At 43.4% G+C, this 20921-nt stretch overlaps 1 protein-coding gene across 1 annotated transcript in view; it reads left to right on the forward strand.

Annotated features, from left to right (window-relative positions):
• Positions 1-557: 557 nt before the first annotated feature.
• The window catches only part of LOC124612358 (terminal nucleotidyltransferase 5C), a 99772-nt gene continuing 79408 nt past the window's right edge, over positions 558-20921 (forward strand). Inside the window, exon 1 of the mRNA XM_047140515.1 lies at positions 558-834. The gene's annotated coding sequence lies outside the window, so the exon portion shown is untranslated. The remainder of the gene's footprint in view (positions 835-20921) is intronic.

Below are 20921 nucleotides of genomic sequence, written 5' to 3' on the forward strand. Positions count from 1 at the left end.
CATGAAGTCGGGAGTACACGTTACTGCAAGTGCGTTGATGTTGCTAAGAGGAGCTAAAAGGCATTTTCAGACTCTGGGCATTATTTAAACATCAGTACCTCTTTAAAAAGTATGTTGTTAATGAAATTCAGCGACAATTAACTTATTTTGTTTTCAATATTCTTCGGGTGGTCATAAAGTACCCTCTCGGTATTGCGTGTTGTAGAAAAAGCCTTGGTTTTGCGTGGGTTTAACCCTACAAGCGAAAACGATAGCCGTATGATAAGAACATAATTGTTTGATAGTCTTAAGCGAGTGGAAAAAGATGTATTAACTACTTTCGTCGGATCCAAACTGATGGTTGCACTCGGGAGCTGTTAAGTGTTAACCGTCAAACAATCTTTCGAAGTGTTGCGTATCGAGCAGCTCCTGTTTCCAGAGATTGTTTGCGTGCGGAGGCGCGCTGTCAGTGCTGCCGCCGGCGGTGCGGAAAGAAAACAAGGCGGCATCTGAGCGTCCCCCTGGTGGGGGCAGGCGCGGCATGTTGAGTAACAGCGACCACGACACGACGCCGCAGCGATCGCGTAGCTGCCACACTCCAGTCAGTCCGAACGAGGCTTCGGTTCAGGCACAGCCACATACACTAAAGTACTCGAGCGCTGGAATCTAGGTGTCGCAGCTTTCGCTCTGTCATTTGCTCGCTGTTGCGGCGGTAACGAGTTGAGTGGTCGCAGCTGTCCTGTCCACAGTGTACGACGGCTGGCGCAGGATTGCGGACACACCCACAGGCATCTTCTTCACTGGCCGTTCGACGCTCTTATGAGGACATAGACGCGCTAGCTCACACGACCAGATGTAAGTGTCGCACGCTGAAAGCGCTCATGGTTGTAGATCTCGTTGCGGTGGTAGATAACTCTGTGTCTGCTCCACATACAGGCTCAAGGATAATTCTTGTGTTACTGGTATTGGTCGCCAAGTAATGCAGGCATCGGAGGTCGTGTTGACGTAGCCTTCATAATGAAAACTGACTTCTCGTTACCTGTATCACTTTCACCTTAATATTCGCAAACGTACTAATAAACTGATTTCCTCTAAATAAAGCGGTTGATATGTAGGTGGTCATGTTTCTTCAGTAAGTTTACATATACCATCAATTTTCTTGCGTTGTATTAGAATGTGTTTTGCTCAATGTATTTGGGAAAGACTTCTCAATATGTCTAGGGCGTATGTGAACCAATGAAAGAGTAGCTGCAGCTTACAAATCAGTGTATTGAATTACTTGTTTCAAATTTAAATCATACGTATCAGTAAGTCTTCGTAACATTTTTAAGCGTTTCCACTGAGTAAGATTCCTACATAACTTTCGGTTGGTAGCTTAGAGGTTACTTAATTTAGAATAGTACGGACAGTTCCTTACTAATTCTACAATTATCCTGGGTCATTCGATATGATATGCCGACTAAAGAGGAAACCTAAAGACTAACTCTAAACTGGTAAAGCAGTCGGGGGCCAATTTTCGCAGGCTGCGTTTGCCGATGGGATCTGATTTTCTATTTCACCTGTTAGTTTTCTTGGGGCTTGAAATTACAGTTCAGTGTTTCGAATGGCTTTCTCGTGAGACTAGAACTTTCCAACGCGCAGGTTAATGCGTAAAATACCTACAGAGAACCATTCGGTAGGAAGACAGTTCACCAGACTGCGTAGTCTTTGGTGTACACATCGCACATCACAGCGCTGGACTTAGCGGTTGAGACAGTATGTCTTGTTCACTTGATACAAATTTAAACACTTCTACGACAAAATAACAGCAGTGATGACATGTGCCTGTCATTGACACTGGGATAGTTCAAAGCAGGTATTTGGTAATATAATGGCAATTTGTAATACTACTTACGATGAAGTGCCATTCCACTTGTATTTACTCGTTAGAAGTGTTATGGTCCTCGCGGAATAACGCGTCTTTGGCATTTGAATAGCTGCTAGTAGTAAAGACAGCCCGAAGCGATGATATAGAATGTGGCAACTTTCTGCACTGCAGCATATTAGTCTGTACTAGAAACTAGAAATAGGAAACAGTCTGATTATAAACCAGAAGCCTTATTTAAAGCGTCGCATTGAAAAATAATTCCAATCGTAACGATTGAACTAATAGTACAAAAGTCGTTTACGAACTGACGGCTCGTAGCGAAATCGGAGCGCTGATCAGTGGGAATGTTAAAAAGCAGATGAAAGCTAATGTGAAGCATAAATACTTAAATACTTAATAAGGAACTTGCTTTCCCTTGCACAGAAGCGTATTTCCGTGTCAATGATTTCCTTAATGACTTCCCTCGTATCTCTTACTGACGTTATGCTTTGCCTGTCTAATCTTATCCTTCTTTATCGCAGTGGTTTCTAACGAACTAATATTACGTATTTTAGATGAGATACGTATAAAATCTTCCGTAAGATTATTAGTGTGATACGTATATCGACTGTAGAGTGGATAAGTTACCACCTTTGTCGGTTGAAATGTAATGTGAAGTCCGTTTGCTGGCTTCTCCCTGCTGGTCAGAAGGGCAGTAAGGAAGTGTGGGTGTACAGTTACTGCTTATGCGGCAGTGGAATGAGCAGACTGTTAGCAGCGTCCTTGAGACCTGCCAGCGCTCTGGTTACCGCTAGCCTTAAACCTGACAGCTCTGCGTCTGTGGACTGAGGTCTGCACACAGTATATGTAAAGACTCGCCGAACAGTCTTCCATTGGCCCAATGCGGTCACAACACGACAGAAAAAATGAAGCAGCTGCAATGAAAGTATTGACCTAGAACTTGAAGTGCCAAATAAATGAGAAACCATTTATCATATGCCAGATATAATGCTTGGTGAACCACACCTTTATATTTAAACAGGAGTAATACACTATATTTGGATCGCGTAATTCGTGCTCATCTTTAGAATTTGACATTTACTGGTACCATACAGTGCAGTACTTCCTCCAGTATGAATTCATCATTATCTGTAGCATTGTTTAATAGTTTCACGTATAATACTTCCGGAAGATGGCTTTCGAGAGTGTACCGAGAATAACTATCGCTGCTTCTGCCACTGCAGAGATAACGAACTTCCGTGCTTGACTTCCTGTCGTTCGTGTAGGGCGTATCCGAGCTAGTTTCCTCGGTGTTGACGAGATGTGTATTCAAGCAGAAATAAGCTTCATAATATAGCTCACACACTAGTTGCGATTTTCGCAGTAGACTTGAACGTCAGATTGCTGGAAGACGGTCATAATCTTCAATGAACCGACAGTCGCACATAATCTTTGTCTTGACGGTACACGTGTCGCATATGAAGAAAACTTTAGAGGATCTAGTTCTAAAAGTATTTCTTGTCATAGCAGTGAAGTAAGCCTCATTCTTCTGTTCCATTCTTCGTAGAATCTCTTTAGGAATCGAGCTTCCCATTAATTTCAAGCCGGTCGTAGGTTCATTACGTTAACGATTTCCGGAATAATCTACTATGGCACTTGACTGTTATAAGATTTTGTCGCAAGTTAAGACACGAAATATAGACTATAATAAGGAATCCCAAAGCAGTGTTTTTTATGCATTTCAGAAAGTTTGCTTGCATACTGTTAAGAGACTAAGCTATCTGTACACGTAAAGACAAACCATTGAGGAATATGCACCTGATGGGAGCCATCAGCAAATTGAATAGCAGGGTTACCTGATAATCAGTTGCCTTTGTCATACGAGCTGTGATAAAAACGTACAGGGAAGCCCATACAAGAGTTGACGTTGAACGATAGATGGATGAAAGAATAGCTGGTATGCCTTAATAATGTTCCGCAGATATACCCTATCGTCACACTATATATATATATATATCGAAACTAACAGAAATAATGGGAAGTTTACATATTAGCGCTTCGACTGAGGGTGTTCGTGTATTGGGTACAGCATTTTTTCCTAGAGTCGCAAAATTTTAATCCCCCTGTCCTACTGAGTTACCTGTTTCGCAGCTTTCCTGTGTTACTTCAGGTTAACTTCGCCACCCTTCCTTAAATCATAGCCTTAAATGTTTTGGGTGGGTACTTCCTTCCGCATTTTTAAGCCATTTCGAAGTTGTCAGAGGTATCGTGTTAAATGTACGTGATTGGCGATTATTAACAAACGGAGCCGATGATTGTTGCAAAGAGCTTTTTTAAACTCCAGACGTGCTTGGAGTAAATACCGTGCGATGTTGCCGCCTGTCAGACTTGAATAATCAGGTGTTATGGCAACATCGGTGAATCGCCTGCGGTTTTCCTGTGCTCTTCCGAAACAGGAAGAGACGTCGAGCGGCAGATGCAGGTGTACGGTTCGTGCTCATCCTGCGCGTAGCTGCTGCAATGTGTCGTGGCTGCTGCGTACAGTCAGCAGGGCGTAAACTTACTCGGTTAGGTTAAAAGCTGTCTCTCGAAAAGGTTTGGTCGCGGACATTGTACTTAAAGTGGGTAAGGCGACCGGTCACCAGATTTCACTTAGTGGTTGACACAAGTATGGTTTTGCGTTGGTGATAAACGGCGTTATAGCCCACGATTTTAAACACTTTCAGAACAGTTTTCTACATAACTAAGTTATTGAAAGCCGTTGATCAACTGTCTCCAGATAATTTGTGACTGCTAGTCCTAGTGCAATACAAAGTGCGCTGTTAAACCAGCTAAATGCTGCGTGGTTTCAGCTAAACGTACTCTGCGCCGAGAGTATATACACCCTCCGTCAGTGGTAGTCACTGTTGATGCTAACTCGGTTTCCAGCCGTATTTTACGAAACTCTTCCAGCAGGAATAGCAGAATCCAAAAACATAAACTAACGTTGGGAGCGTCTTATTAGTATATTTTTATTTAGTAACAAACTAAAATCCAGACAGTAATATTTTACTGCGTGCTCTTGTCAGAGGCAGTGGTATGTAGGCCAGTTACTGTAAGAGTAATAGGAATGAGTAGGAATATTGTCTTAAAATGCTGACGACGCACGACTCTGCGCAAATAGTACCGATCTGCCACTGTGGACTGTCAGACGGAAGTATCATGGATTCGTGAATGCACGTTACATAGACGGTTATCTGTGTCGTACATGTCCGTAGCAAGTAAAGTGAAATTAAATTGAGGCTAATACGATGCGATGAGTAAAAGGAAACATTCAAAACATTTAGTAAAACACTCGTGATCGTGATTCATAATTGCAGTTATTGTCACAACGTAATAACCCATGTACGTTCCCAATCGGTAGTAACATCGGCAGGGGAAGGCGACCATTTGATACTTTCCGATGTGAACAGCGCCGATGCTCGCTGAGAAATGATCAGACGATTTCTGATATACATCGTAATTGTCTGAGAGACTGAAAACGTCCGTTATTTTCAGTAAACTTTTCAAGTCGTCTAAAGTAAGATGTCATATTATTCTTAAATCACTTGCATGAAGAGTAACAATTTGTAAAATCACACTTACGTCTTTTCGCCTAAAAATTCGTTTCATAGTTATTTCAGTTTGAGAGTTTCTTCTATGGATCACTTTCGCAGGCATCGTGTCCGACCTGGAGAAACTCCCGCCACACTACTCGACGGGAAAAAGATGGCAGTGTATTCTATCTAATCAATTACTGCCTTATATCACGCAAAATATTAGAGACCACTAACTTTTACTTCCGTGTATATACCCAAAGCTATCACCAGCCATTCTATCCCTTTGTGACAATTTTGAATTAACAAAGTTAAAATATGTAAAACCGTTCGTTCTACTGAGGCTAATAAAAAGGTCTGATTCAAAACGGCGTGCTTCAGTCGCTAGGTCGTTTTACGTAGTAACGTATGAAGACGCCCAGAAAATTTGCCCGGAAATCAACAAAGAAACCATGATCAGTTGCGATGTCACTGGCCATAGTACCTGCTTAGATACAGAAAATTAGTCAGTGTGTATGTCTCCAGAAAAATGCACGCAGTTCCAATATGTTATATCAAATATTTTACTTGAAATAGTCATAGCTTAAAATACGTAGACTCACTGTTTAAGCCATAAGCTTCAGTCCCGAGGTGTCGTCCTAAAATGTCAATATTGGCTCCTAATAAAGTTTGACGACGATTGCTACAGCTTGTTAAGCTACGAAGATAGCACGGTATTGCAGCTTCAGTTTTCTGTTAAAATGTACCAGGGAAACGCGGATTTAGAAATAACCAGGTAATTATTTTATAGTAACTAGGTCGTTTCGGCAAATTACTCAGGACAGTTGATACAATTAGGGAGCATAAAATACAATTCAAGCGAAAGTTAGCTTTCTGGAAAGTACTAGACTTAAGAAGTAGTCAGTTTAAAGAAAACTACCTGCAGGGAACTCCATAACGAATACTAAAACCAACATGGATCAGGCTGTCAGATGCTAGATGTCACACATCGCATTGCCGTGACAGGTTCAGTAGTGCCGGCAGTGTATTGGAATGGGTTTGGTAAAGATAAAAGGAGCGACATGAGCTGTAGTCTGATGAACATGTCTTTGCACGAAATGCATATTTAGTATATATTCCACCAGTCGTAATGACGATGAAACCATGTAAATACAACAGTTGAAAATGTTGTTCTTGGAATAAGTAGCAGAAACAGAAAAAAATTAAGATTGGTAACTGTTGTAGCAAAAATATTTAATGAAGCACGTTGAGACGGAGAAACAATACGTACTAGTGTCTCAGGATGTTAATTGGATTTATGGTGTCGTTACTTCATAACTCTAACGATACATGATGCAAATACCCAGAGCTTGTTGCAGTCGTGAGTTTACTTAAACCTAGATAAGTGCAAGATACAGCGTCCCCCTGGACTACGTCCCGCGTGATATCATCCGGACTATGCCCCGCATTTTCGTTAAGGGCTGGAGATATCGACTGCGCCCTCCTTGGCGCACGCCAGTTCCACGACAACAATCACCTTGTAGGCTAAGGTGGTTAGGCGTGGACAGACGGTGGCGGACAGCGTCCGCTGCGGCGACACGTGAGTGCCAATGATCGATAGTTTGCGATCGCCGTCACGTGACCCTGTTGCATGTGATCCTGGCGGATCAGGGCACTGACGTAGGCGGAGGTGCTACCTACGGAAACGTGCGGGAAGCGACCGGGCTTCCGACCTACGGCTCTGTGCGTTTACCGTGAAATTGGGTTAGTGGAGAGTTAAAGCCACGCGCTGGTTCGAAAGTGTAAACAGTAAACAAACGCGTTGCGCCGCAGACCTTGGCGGGAGCGGGAATTCTTTGCTGCTGTAGAGCTGCTCTGACCAAATGACTTAAACATCGTACTACAGCGATTTCCCAAGCTCCAGTCGTATTCAGAATCATGCAGTTACCTGAAACTGTGTACAATGGTTTTTCGAAAGATTTGTGGATAATGTGTAAGCATATTGTGCTGTGTTACGCGTCGCATATACAGTAAGGCATGTCCCAAGACAATCTGAGATGCAGATACAGCTAAATAAATGTGACCGGAAATTCCTTAGATTATCTTTTGCTACTGTAGCTATTTGAAAAATTCCTAGGATCTTCACCGTAAAGCTATCGTTTCACAAATTGAATGAAAGGGTTGTTAAAGTGGCTTGTTTTCGTACTGACATGTTTAGAGGTAATACAGGATGTTTTAAAAATGTACGTATTACAAAGTATTATTTGGTCCAAACTATCGAGCGCTGCACCTCGGCTCGGCTGTTGGAGAAACAAATACATAGTCTAGTTTACATTAATAGCCGCTAGATGCCAGTTGTCTTCTGTTTTGCTGGGTAACCGTCATACGTTTAAAATAGGTAATCTGCAGCAGAAATCATTTTCTGTTCTCGAGTTTGCGAAGCGCAATTTCGTGATCACTGTGCAAAGACGTTTCCTGTTTCGGTACCAAATTGATCCTCCGAATGGTCTGAACATTCGGAGATGGTATCGACAGTTTCTAGATAAAGGATGTTTATGTAAGTTCTGGCCGCCCTCGTGTTCCTGAAGAAAATGTTGCACGAATTCACTGGTTTCCAGCGTAGTCACCGGATTTACACCCTCGGACTGCTTCCTATGGGGTTTCGTTAAAGACAACGTTAATGTACCAACACTCCCGCAGAACCTGGAAGAGTTGAAGAACCGGATCCGCACTGCCGTAACATCAGTGACTGACGTGCTTGCCTGAGTATGGGAGGAATTTGAGTATCGATGTGATATTAGTGTAGCTGATGCACATTGAACATCCGTAATCTGAACTTGAGAGGTTCTTAAATATATGTAAAGTTTCATATTCGTAAGTTTCACAGTTCGATAAATATATATGCATTCGAAATATATTTTTGAAACACCCTGTATATTACTGACGCTAATTCTAACCACTTCCCCTAGACTGTTATAAAAACACTTTCGCACACAAATTTTGACGTATCTAGCTCAGCTTATTGACTTCACCAGATACCCAATTGGAACTAGATTCTGTATAGTCTGGACTCAAATAGTTCAGTCTCTAAAGTCGGTGTAATTCGCTAGGATTGTTTTACATCGTGGGTACTGTTAAATTTTATACAAATCTAGCATAAATGGAGACAGGTGAAAAACTAATTCTCCTCAGATACCACGATTTACATCAAATAGTGATGAATTTACCGTCATCAGATCCCCCGTCCCAATAGCAAGATATTAAATGGAATTCTGCAGGGACAAAACACAAGGGAAATTAATTGGCTGTCATTCTTGGCGACAGCGGTAGTTGAACAACTTTTTAACGAATGGAACATAGCTATATGGCACAGTTCGTCACAAAGGAAGTATTGAACTTCTACATACATAGAGGTAGTTCGGAACTGAAACAGCGAAAAAATGCAATACATAGTATCAGATGTATACTTAAAAACGCTGATTTAGTCATATAAAATGACTTGATTAGTCTTGTTAAACTTAGCACCTGTTACCTGCTGTGTAATTGCATACATGCGTTAATTTCTGCTGACACTGAGGAGACATGATACTCTCGTTGGCCGTACATATGATTGCTCTAATGAAGACAACTATTTTACCCATGATACCGTTTTATGTAGGGAACGCGTCTGTCAGCAAGAAAAGATACCTTTTGACACTAACATGAGATAATATTCTGACGATTAATTTTGTCGGACTAAACGGTATATAGGGAATTTTGGTTCTGGGGAGTGGGTTGGAAACAGCCGCCTGGCTATTGACGATGTTTCGTAGACTTTTAAAACTAGGGATGAAATCGTTAGATTCTAAAAGTCGTCAATTTCTCAGTGCCCATATTTGCTAGATTTTGAGTATGACACATTGACTGGTTGTTTAACATTTTCATCCTAAATTGTTTTACATCTCCTACATCAAGCAAGACAGACAGATCTGCTAAGTGATTAGAAGTGCCAGGACAGTAGTACACGAGGACACGTCATTCAGATGCGAAGGTGCACATGACAATTACAGCAGACACCTAACGCTACAGAAGGTTTTCCACCTGGCACGAGCAAGACGAGGACGGGTACTTCTTAATACTCTTCCTAGTGTTCTTGTCAGGATGCTTTTCGCGTCTACGGACTAGAAAAAAGGATCTTCGTAGTCAGATAACAATGTGAAACACACCCAGTGCGTAGCGTAGGTTGCCTTCTCCCGCAGCTAGTCACTCCCCCTTCCACTCAGAAATAGGGTGAGGAATGAGAGACCGTGTAGATGCATGCGCGCAAGGTATGACCAGTCTTCGCAGTCCGTGGGTTCAAATGGTTCAAATGGCTCGGAGCACTATGGGACTTAACTTCTAAGGTCATCAGTCCCCTAGAACTTAGAACTACTTAAACCTAAGGACATCACACACATCCATGCTCAAGGCAGGATTCGAACCTGCGACCGTAGCGGTCGCGCGGTTCGACTGTAGCGCCTAGAACCGCTCGGCAGCCCCGGCCGGCAGTCCGTAGGTGAGATACACGTTGGTGGCTGGCTGGTGAGTTTCGTAACTCATTTGCCACTGTAAGAGCCATCTAGCGGCAGTTTGGAGTGGCACCTGTAAAGTAATGCGGAATGGATTGTTTATGTATCAGCAAGAGTGGAAACAAGGGGAGGACTACACGCTCGTGTGTACTAACGCAGGACCAGAGGCTTGCAAGTGAACTGTGTGTAGTGGCAGCAGAATGTTTCTGCAGTCTGTCACAAACGCGCCTGCAGTCTCTGTAATTTCTTAGCAGTGATTCACGGAAAGACCGTGTTCTTCCCTCAAGGCGGCTCGCCCATGTTACTCCCTCTTACTCCTCCCCTACCTCTACTTGCTTCTATCTATGATTGTATATTGTTCACAATCGGGCTTCCCTGGATTTCTCTCTGGTATCCTTCTGAGGATGACTCCTGTTTGGATACCTACAGGATGTAGGGAACGATAACCTTACAGTTCGGTATTCAACTAAAAAACCAAAAATCTTGTTTCCTCAAAGGAGTCACTTGGTATCCTTTATTGTCGTAATAAAAGGTTGTTGATCTAACCTGGTTCTAACAAATTTAGGAGCAATCGCCGGCCGCTGAGGCCTAGACGTTCTAGGTGCTTCAGTCCGGAACTGCGCTGCTGCTACGGTCACAGGTTCGAATCCTGCCTCGGGCATGCATGTGATGTTCTTAAGTTAGGTTTAAGTAGTTCTAAGATCTAGTGGACTGATGACATCAGATGTTAAATCTGTGCTTAGAGCCATTTGAACCATTTAGGAGCAATCATCTGAATTGCTCGTTTTCCTTCAATCAAACCTGGTGGGGATTTCAAACTTCAACGCAGCTCTGACAAGGGAACCTCCCCATCGCACCCCCTCAGATTTAGTTATAACTTGGCACAGTGGATAGGCCTTGATAAATTGAACACAGATCAATTGAGAAAACAGGAACAAGTTGTGTGGAACTGTGAAAAAATAAGCAAAATATACAAACTGAGTAGTTCATGGGCCACATAGGCAACATCAAGGAGAAAATGAGCTCAGGAGCGCCGTGGTCCCGTGGTAGAGTGAGCAGCTGCAGGAGGAGAGGTCCTTGGTTCAAGTCTTCCCACGGGTGAAAATTTTACTTTCTTTATTTTTGCATAGTTATGATCTGTCCGTTCGTTCATTGACGTCTCTGTTCACTGTAATAAGTTTAGTGTCTGTGTTTTGCGACCACATCATAAAACCGTGCGATTAGTAGACGAAAGGACGTGCCTCTCCAATCGGAACCGAAAACATTTGATCGCAAGGTCATAGGTCAACCGATTCCTCCACAGGAAAACACATCTGATATATTCTATACGACACTGGTGACGGCATGTGCGTCATATGACAGGAATATGTTGTCGACCCACCTAACTTGTACACTTGGCGAATGGGTAAAAAGATTCTTCTACCTTGCCCGATTTAGGTTTTCTTGTGGATGTGATAATCACTCCCAAAAAGTGATGAAAACATTAGTTTGTCACATGAACTGAAAATAAAAAATTAAAGTTTTCACTCGATTGAAGATTTGAACCAAGGACCTTTCGTTCGTTCCGCAGCTGCTCATGTTACCACGAGACCACGGCGCTCCTGCGGTCCTGGTGTCCTTAATGTTGCCTATGTTGCCATGAACTACTCAGTTTGTATATTTTGCTTATTTTTTCACAGTTCCACACAACTTGTTCCTATTTTCTCAATTGATCTGTGTTCAGTGTTTCAAGGCCTATCCACTGTGCCAACTTATAACTAAATCTGAGGGGTGTGCGATGGGGAGGTTCCCTTGTAAGTCACCCTAGTGTTATTAATGAGGTCTCCTTTACAGATCAGCTACACCCTTCTAGAAATCTCCCAGTAAGCAGCAGTCAGCATTATCTACAACCGACTTTAAATGGTCGTACGCCTAGGCATTAAATCCATATGAATAAAGCAGCGCAGCACTAGTGCTGCATTCGAACATTACCTAAATGAACATCTATCTCGCGGTGCTGTTACAGCCAGAAGTGCCTGACAGACATCGCGCTTAAGCGACTCGGTGTTTGTTTCCGTGTTGGGAGGAGGAAATTTGAGCGGGCAGCGCGCAATGTAACAAGTCGCTGGCAGAAACTGAGAAGCCGGCCAGAGCAGAGGCGCCGTCGCGCCGCAGCGTACGGTTACAAAGCCGTTCACGCTGCCTTTCCTTTGTGGGTCGCCTCTTTGGCCAGCCGACACACCGTGCTGCTTCGTATCTGGTGTCGGGCCAGCGGCAGCGCCCCGCCTGGCTCTTCACTTACGAGCAGTCTCAGCTTCCTCGTTTTCGGTATAGTGCGACGTACATAGTTTTGCAGATTCATGAAGCTCACTGCAGCACTGACACTCTCCTAAAATAATGAAACTGATGTGAAGCGGATTTCACCAGTGTTCTTTAGTATTGGATGCAAACAACAAAAATTTGGAAATATTTGAATTGGTGCACTTCAGCTCTTACGCTGTTGGAACAGCCTCAGTTAGTAACACAAACATCCAAAGAGCTTCAGCGTAGTACTAACAAGGGAACCTCCCCATCGCACCTCCCTCAGATTTAGTTAAAAGTTGGCACAGTGGATAGGCCTTGAAAAACTAAACAGATCAATCGAGAAAAAAGGAAATAGTTGTGTGGAACTATCAAAAAAATAAGTAGTCCATGTGCAACATAAGCAACATCAAGGATACTGTGAAATTAGGAGCGCCTTGGTCCCGTGGTTAGCGTGAGCAGTTACGGAACGAGAGGACCTTGGTTCAAGTCTTCCCTCGAGTGAAAAGTTTAATTTATTTTCAGACAGATATACAGATTATCAAAGTTCAGGCACTCACACATAATAAACTTCGCTCTCCAAAATTCCAGGACATGTTCAGATTTGCTTGGACATAGGCAGGATTTGACTGTCTACACACGGAAAAATTTGAAAACGTTTGAAACATGTTTTGACAGAGCACAGGGAAAATTGTGCGACTGTGTTCATTTCTTGCAGTTTGTGACAAATGTTTTCATCACTTTTTTGGGAGTGATTATCACATCCACAAGAAAACCTAAATCGAACAAGGTAGAAGAATCTTTCTACCCATTCGTCAAGTGTACAAATTAGATGGGTCGGCAACATACTCCTGCCGTGTGACGCACATGCCGTCACTAGTGTCGTATAGAATATATCAGACGTGTTTTCCTGTGGAGGGATCGGTTGACCTATGACCTTGCGATCAAATGTTTTCGGTTCCCATTGTAGAGGCACGTCCTTTCCTCTACTAATCGCACGGTTTTGCGGTGAGGTCGCAAAGCACACACTAAACTTATTACAGTGAACAGGGACGTCAATGAACGGACAGATCATAACTTTGCGAAAATAAACTTTTCACTCGAGGGAAGACCTGAACCAAGGACCTCTCGTTCCGTAGCTGCTCACGCTAAACACGGCACCACGGCGCTCCTGAGTTCATGCTATCCTTGATGTTACCTATCTTGCGCATGGACGACTCAGTTTGTATATTTTGCTTACTTTTTTCATAGTTCCACACAACTTCTTCCTGTTTTCTCGATTGATCTGTGTTCAGTTTATCAAGGCCTATCCACTGTGCCAACTTATAACTAAATCTGAGGGGGTGTGATGGGAAGGTTCCCTTGTAACCAACACAAAATGAAAACTTGAAGTTCGAAACGTCCAAACAAATTCGGCCCAAAAATAAGTGGCTGACTCGGAGTATAATTAACTGCTGTTATGTGAAGTGGCTGCACTCAAAGAGAATTTGGAAGTTCTTAGCATTTCAAATGTTTCAGAGAGGTTAAGGCGACGTAACTGGGAAACACAAATATCGTGATGTATTTTCGTAAGGCAGCGCAACGGCACTAAACATAAGCAGAACAGCTTACTGACGGGAAACAATAAGATATACTAAAGCTCTCCTAAGTGTTACTGCTAGTTTAATAAAGAAAATAAAGGGTGAAATGACAAACGTTCTGCACGTAATGTGGTAAAGTCACGAATTAATACCTTGAACGTGGGATAATCTGTGGAAAACGTATGGATCATAGCGTAGAGCTCGGTAAGAAATCAGTTTCTGAGGTCTCTTTTTTTTTTTTTTTTTTTTTTTGAAGTTACTGGCTTTGAGGCTGTGCCGACCCAGCCATCTCCATAGTAATGTCAATTATGACGATACGAATGTAAGTCCTGAGGGGAGAAAATCTCCGACCGGCCGGGTATCTAACCCGAGCATCTTCGCTTATCAGCCTGCCGCGCTAACCCGCAGACGTGGAGCGGGCGTCAGGTCGCGTATGGTGGTTTTAAGTATGGCAGAGACAATACTTCCACACCTAAATAGCCGCGCAATCCGTCTGACGTCACATCCGTGGGGCACACCGGCGGATAACCTGTCTTAGATCGCCGCAGATTCGCCCTTGAGACGTAATGAACATACTTCCGTCATGACAGTACAGGGAGGAATTAAACGCACCGGTTTACAGTCGACGACCGTAGTCAGTATTATGCGGTCACTTCAGATCTTTTACGTATTTCTTCAAAAACTCTGTTGGGTGCACGGCAGGCTGAAACTTAAGAAGCAGCACATAGGTAACTGGTCGTATTTTATGGACCATATCCAAGAAACTTTAGAGGCGCCACGTTGACAAGAAAAATGTTAGCGTCTTAAACGCGTTGCTGAATGAAAGCTGTGAACGGCAGAACGATGTCAGTCGAGGATTGACATTGACTTCGTCTGGCACGAAGGTTGGCTGGCGCAAGGTCATCCGCAGGTTGTGTCCTTCGTAGTACCTCAAACATTGTGATTCCGCCGACGTGACTTTAAACTGTTACTCGAGTACTCCCAATGCCGGTTGGCGTTCGGACAGGAATGCCAAAGCGTGCTTCTGTGGTTAAGTCTTCACCGTTCACTTACTGCAAGCACTCCTTTCCACGAAAATACGCACTATTCTATCAAATCAATTTTGACTACCAGCTGTGCTTACTGATACTGTTGTAAACGCTTTGTCAGGTACTCAAAGCAGAAACTAAAGTATGCCTTATCGCTTTCTCTAAAGATAGTCAATACTTCATTTTAATTAAGTATCCAGACGCAAACAGTCATCCTAGGGTGCAATATTACTTGTACGTAGATGAATTACAGCACGCGGATAACACACAATCTCCAGAAAATCTATATCCAGGGCAATCCAGTTACACGATTAATGCTTAAAATAAAACAGTGAGAGATACACAAGTTTTAGATTAGACACAATTTTTCAGGGACATGTGTTCATTACTGGACAGAATTTAGTGTTCGCAGTTTCATTTGAGTTATGTTTTGCAACATACTCATAAAAAAATTTTGTGAAACATTTTCTCTTCAGTTTTCTGTACGGTATTGTCCAGATAGTGTGGGCTATTAATGACCTGTAATAGTGTCGGAATTTGCAGCTAAGTAGCAGGTGAGCTGTTATTGCAGCATAGTCTCACCTTAAAGTAAAAGAAGCGCTGGTCAGAACCAGTTGTTGTAAGCTCTGATGTAGTCTGGGACCACGTCCCAGAAACATCGTTTCGAAATGAATCTCGCAATCGAAAACGATTAATGTTAATGCTAAAGGACAGAGGAATTCGTTCATTTTTTCTGTAGATATTAATCGTAATATACTTTAATATTCACCACATTCCTTCACGAAGCTTTCGGGTAATTAGTAACTCCTGAGCTTTTAGAGCTCTATTCGTTACGATGAATACTGCATTTTCGTTTGCACGGGATCAACGACATTGCCTTATCTGGTGAACGCCTTCCTCGCTTTATGTGACTCACCCTCGATATGCTGTCCAATGTTACTCGGCATCTTGAATTGCAGTGGTCGAAAAGTAGCAGTAAATCGAATTTGCCATGCTCTTTATTTTCAGAGGAACTTCACCGTTCTGAAAGGGGAAAACTTAATCAGTTTGGCTGTGTTAGGGAACTGTTCTGGTAACCTCACGTACTAACATTTCAGGAAAGTACACGCTCTAAAATTTCATAGTTTGTATCTATATTTCACAAAAGTGATGTAGTGACGAAATCAGGCCCTCAGTTCCACAAAGACGGTGACCCACACTATTACCTCATAGGCAAGAGTACAAAGTTTTATCCAAAATAGCCAAACGTCTTTGCCACAAAGCACAGAAACGTTCTAGAAAAAACATTTTTTGTACTTGTTAGTTGGTCCGTTAAACTGTTTAATTTTGTGTTCGGCTAATACGGATTTCACTGAAATGCATACATGTATATGCTGTCTCCTCTAAACACTGTCTCCGTTTTCCACTGACCTCGGAGATGAACCGTCATCTCTTTCGCATACGTCTCCGGTATTAGACATAATTTCAGTTGGATGTTTATCCGTATATTTCAGAAATTTTTCGTACAGTGCAAAACACACGAAAGTACTCCTCATAAATATTCGTAAAAAATCAGTTCAGTTAAAATTCATACACGGGTTTGAAGTAATTAAGTTTTTAAATATCTGGACACTGTCAGAGAAACAAAGCCCTTAAAGGAGTTTTCAGATCACTTCTCTCAAAGTCGCCTAACGGTGTGTAAGTGTACTTCGTGTAGCACTTAAACTTGAATTTCCTTTCCCAGTCACGAATGGATTGCGGGAATGACGTTTGATAGCAAGCGTCCATGAGTGCTGGAGTTTCAAAAAATTTTATCTTCATGGTCTTTCCGCGCCACACACGGAGAAAGTAATATATTGACTTGTCTAGGAACATATGCACTAGGATCTTGAACAGTAAACCACACCGTGATCCAGAACGCCTTAATTGCAGCGTCTGCCGCTAGGATTTCCTAAGAGTATCTACCGCTTTAGTGCTCATTAAATGAATCTCTTTCTATTAATTCCGTAATAGTCTCATTTTAAATGTGTGCCACTAGCTGCAGATCGGATCACTCACACTCACACTTCCATTACAGTGAATGAATGATCGGATGGCGTTGTTGGCTAGGAGGCCCCTTTCTGGGGAGTTCGGCCACCGTATTGCAAGTCCTTTCCAGTTGACGCCGCTTCGGCGACTTGCGAGTCAATGATGGAAAGGGACACACAACACCCAGTCCCCTGCCGGGAATCGAACCCGGGCCCCCTGCGTGGTAGGCGGTAATGCTACCGCTACGGAGGTGAACTTCATTACAGTATTTACTCCAGATAAAAAGTCCTTCCGTTTCGTACTGGGAGGCGTCATTGCATTGTAGCCGCGACCGAAATCTAAGAGCTATTGATGGACCCAGTTTGAATTAAGTTCGTGAGCCCTACTTGGACCAGCGAGGAAACGTTAAACATACCACTACTCCAAAACCAATAATTAATGCCCTCCAGCTATCCAGTGGCGTCCAATCAAAAGGAGCTGACGAATGAACTGGAAAACGTAGTTAACACACCTCATATCTACTACCTGTTATTTAGTCTAAAAGTAAATATACACATAAAATTTCAGTAGAAAGGAATATAGTTCTTGGCTTCAATTAGAACTCGCGAAGTCTCTTTCGGTAACCGTAACAAGGAAAACTAGTCATCCGAAGCAGTGGCGAGTACGGGCTGCATTAGAAAGCGTGACCGAAGCAGCTGAGAAATGCCTCGCAGAAGCACCGTTGCTGCGCGACTCTCGCTCCGAAGTCTAAACTGTATACCTCGTGTGTCTGGCATCTTGCCATCGCTGTATCGTTCTCTTCGGTAACATTCCACTGGTGTCAGTTCTTGCGTTTCACACACCTGCAGTACTAAAAGCCTAGTAGTAAGCATGTTCTTGCTTTCTTCTCTTCTAACCCTAACTCTTCAATGCAAACTATAGGTTCATCTTCGATCTCTCGTCGCTCATTCCACGATTGTGACGTTTTCAGGTATTTGCGTGTTCTAGATTCATGTGGTTAATTTAGCGCTTAATTAAATACTGTTAAAATTCTCTAGCTGAAAGGATCTCACAGCATACATCGGTTAGCGCATATAACATACTAATGCCTAGAGAACACTGGTGTTCCAACGTACCAGCGTAATTGTTTGTATGGGTCACCACCTAACGAAAACCTTACGTGCACCTGCGGGGTATGTCAGCTCTCTTCAGCGCAATTTTTAGCTAATTTGAGAGAATAAACGCTTTACAAACAAATCTTTATTTTAGTTTGCGTTTGCTTCGCACAGTTCTGCTTTGACTGTCGTCAGCGCTGTGACTGCAGTACTAAACTTTACTGATACTGGCAGTTAAAATCTACTACTCTCCTGGCTTCGGGAAATGAACCGGTAGCACTTGAACTCGTGGATTTAGTGTGCCGTGTGCGTACAGAGTTTGGTGATAGACAAGCCGGAACATGGTCCCAATGTATCTCTTTTCGTATCACTCTTGACAGGAGTCTGGAGTATTTTATCCAGTCAGATCCCTGTCGATAGCAACGCCGACAGATAGGGCTAAGTGGCTCATTGCAGTTAAGTCTGAAGCGGATCGCAGCTGAACAGATTAGACTGAGGAGATAAAGCGTAGAAACACGGCGAAAATCTTCCACACTCTTCATCTGACAAGGTACGTGGGAATGCTGCAGAAATGTTCCTCTGTATGTAACCCTTACCACAGCACTGATGCAGGAAGTGGAAAACGTCCAAAGAAAGCACGTGAGCTTCACGGTAATGCAAAACTAAAGTGGTAGACGCTAAACGACAGTTGTGAACCAAGGCTAGCGAAAAGAGCATGAAACTAAAATCAGATTAGAGCTCACGTGGGTCATGAAGTCGTTCTTCCTGCTGCGTCGCCCGAACAACACAGCCGGGATAAACGCACGACAGGCGCAAAGGTGATAACTGGTGCCATTGCTGTAGACAGTCGCCACTTGAGAGTTCAACCAGCACCACGGGCCAATAGCAGGCAGAGTACAACCCGCCAGTGACCGGACGACGGACAGAACCCTACTCGGAAGATGGAACACCAGCTCTCGCCCACTTAGCGATCACCATCCAGGCCTGAGACAGGGCAAGCCGTATAGTGAACTCTTAAAAGCGAACACGGTTGTAAATTGCATTTGCTGTGTATCGTGAAGTGTACTTACTATTATTTGTACGGTCATTGAGAGCCCTTTTTGTGTTAAATTACATGCAGTGTTGCAGATTATTCGACAGGTCACAAAGATATACAAACTTTTGACTCGTTTGTATGACTTTGTAACTAATTTGTTCGAGTGTTGCAGAACCTTCGTTCTCCTGTCCTGTTACCTGACCCTGAGGCATAGCTGTCTAATAGTGAAATGGAGAAATTATTAGCGGTGCACGGCACCAGAAATCGTTTAACGAACTCACAAACTGGGCTTAAGGCGGCAGTGGCAACTAGGCCTCCACAGCAGTAGTGACAAGGATTCACAAAACCTCCTGCATACCATTCCAATGTGGAAAGAGACTGGCACGGACATCTGACAAAGTACCCTCTGCCAGTTACCTACAGAATATAGATGTGCAGGTAGGGATGGAAAAATTCATAGTCCCACGTATCCGGTACCGAACTTCATATACGATCACCCGAAAGAGTGTTAGGCGTCGTGACTACCTGGAAATTACGAAATGGAACAGTTTACCGTGGGGATTTACGAAAGCGTTCCGGATTGCGCTCGTGTATCGTCTACAGGCAAGGCGCGACCTCGACAAGCAGTGAGATACCAGCGGAGCGGAACTGACCGACGAGAGCGCGTGAAGGCCGTTCGATGCGATGGCCGTAGTTAAAACGACGGGACGGGAAGGGAAACACCGGCGCGCGCGTCATGCGCCCGCGCTCGGCGACGATCGCCAGCGTTCGGCAGTCTCCGGCGGCGGCGCTGTATATGGCGACGTCCCGGATGTGGAACCGGTTGCTGGCGGCGCGGCCGTGGGCGGCCGGCCGGCCGGTTGCTCTCGCTTTCTGGTGCAGCCCGGACCGCGAAGCCTCTAGTTTTCCCTGTCGACCGCGCCGCGGTCGACCTGGCCCCCACGCCGATACTCTACCATCGATTTTTTTGGCTGTTACGAAATACCTTAAGCGGGACATGGCTAGCACGGGCGCTCTGCCGGGTGGCGTGGCCTGTCAGTATAAACACGCCGCTTATCCACTTAACCCGTCAGCGCAATGCGGCTTACGCAGTTCAGTTGCGGCTTGCGTTACATGCTTCGTCCAATCTAGTAGTTGCAGCTGCACTCTCAACAAATTCTTTTCGCACATGGACTTCTGTCAGAATTTTCAGACAGTTGTAGTTAACTCCCAGTGTTAACTATTCTATTACACGAACATTATTTCAGTGCTTTTTATTGAAAGTTTTATCCTGGACTCTTAACACATGTTACTAACGGAGTACGTGAGCCTTGTTATGACGGGCATAGGTGCTTTACGTACTGTGCCCTAAGTTTTTTCTGTTAGTTGTAAATGAACTCTTTCGTACGGGCAGTTATAAACCACAGCCAGTTTCGTACCACGAGAATGAACAAAATACAGATGCCAGTATCAAACTACCTAAAGTCTAGAGGGAAAAAAGTATTCATAGCGGTCAGTACTTTAAACATAGCTGCGCTACAGCAACGGTTCCACGTAAATCAGACTAAGACCAGCCGACCAGTTGCAAAGGATAAAGTAATCTTTACCTAGGTTTCAATAGATATAAATCTATCTTCTTCAGAAGACGGCAGTATTATAACAACATGAAGTGATATGTCCTTATCGTTTAGGCAAACATCTGCATAGTTACATTAATCATATAAAATATAGCCCTGAAAGCAGGGTTTGTCAGACAAATAAAATAGGTACATAGAAGTTGCAGAGCGCCTGCAACTTCTATGTACCTATTTTATTTGTCTGACAAACCCTGCTTTCAGGGCTATATTTTATATGATTAATGTAACTATGCAGATGTTTGCCTAAACGATAAGGACATATCACTTCATGTTGTTATAATACTGCCGTCTTCTGAAGAAGATAGATTTATATCTATTGAAACCTAGGTAAAGATTACTTTATCCTTTGCAACT

The sequence above is a fragment of the Schistocerca americana genome, chromosome 4 (assembly GCF_021461395.2).
Source record: "Schistocerca americana isolate TAMUIC-IGC-003095 chromosome 4, iqSchAmer2.1, whole genome shotgun sequence".
NCBI lineage: Eukaryota > Metazoa > Arthropoda > Insecta > Orthoptera > Acrididae > Schistocerca > Schistocerca americana.